This window comes from Temnothorax longispinosus, chromosome 4, assembly GCF_030848805.1.
Source record: "Temnothorax longispinosus isolate EJ_2023e chromosome 4, Tlon_JGU_v1, whole genome shotgun sequence".
In the NCBI taxonomy this organism is placed as follows: domain Eukaryota; kingdom Metazoa; phylum Arthropoda; class Insecta; order Hymenoptera; family Formicidae; genus Temnothorax; species Temnothorax longispinosus.
Window position 1 is genome coordinate 12006794 of NC_092361.1, and position 922 is coordinate 12007715.

At 42.6% G+C, this 922-nt stretch overlaps 1 protein-coding gene across 2 annotated transcripts in view; it reads right to left on the bottom strand.

The window, feature by feature from the left end:
• Atpsync (ATP synthase, subunit C) overlaps positions 1-160 on the bottom strand; it is a 4559-nt gene extending 4399 nt beyond the window's left edge. For both annotated transcript variants that reach the window (XM_071776928.1, XM_071776929.1), the window contains exon 1: positions 1-160. This exon ends at the window's left edge or, in 1 of these variants, runs on beyond it. The gene's annotated coding sequence lies outside the window, so the exon portion shown is untranslated.
• Between the last annotated feature and the right edge of the window lie 762 nt (positions 161-922).

The window sequence follows — 922 nt, forward strand, 5'->3', positions numbered from 1 at the left end:
CAAGAAGCAGTGTCGAAGAGAAGAGACGATGAGAGACGAGTAGTCACTAGTCAGTAGATGGATCCGGCCTTGGAATGTTGAGTCGAGTATGAGTGGAAGCGAGCGTGTGCAAAATGCCTGCAGGAGGGGACTGACTAATCTCGACTTCCGTGCGATGACCTATTCGCTGCTTCCGTGCGCACCCCGACCACGTTTATCGACCAACCGAATTCAACCGAGCGACCTCTCGTCCACCGTAAGCGGATCGGTGCAACTGCAAGCTCCGAAGTGCGCTTTAGATATCGAACCGATCGAACGGCGTATGATCGACTCTCATAATTCTGCCTTTAAAATCATGATTGGTTCTCATAAAGAAAATAGAAGAAATACAGGTGAGTTTACAAGTGTCCTTTAATCTCTCTTTTGACTCTACGTCCGTTGCGGTACAGCGTGAAGTCGTCAAGACGTGGGATTCTGTTCATTTTAACTGAACTTCTTGCACGGTTCATCTTTTCTTTTTTTCTCTCCAATGTGGAAAGGAAAAGAAGAAAGATGAATTGTGCAAGAAGCTCAGCTAAAATGAACAAGCCTATTTGGGTGCTTTCCATTATAGTATACGTTACTACGTTTACGCGAGCGTTACTTCTAGCACCGACGAGATACTATTAAAGACCGACAACCCTGGGTAAATTTTCGTGACTGCCCGGGGGCCCGGTGGTAATTGAATAATACTGACATTATCGACTGTTTTGGCTATTCGACTATTCCAAAGAAGGGAGTTTTACCACCGGAAATAAGTTGGCAATGCAAGTTCATATTTTTTAATTTACTATAGCTCAAACGATTGCTCCCTAATTGCTCCCTCAGAATCGACGATTGCTCCTTTTTTAAGATTATTATTTTTCGAGATATTTAATAAAAACGAAAAAATTTTAATTTTTAT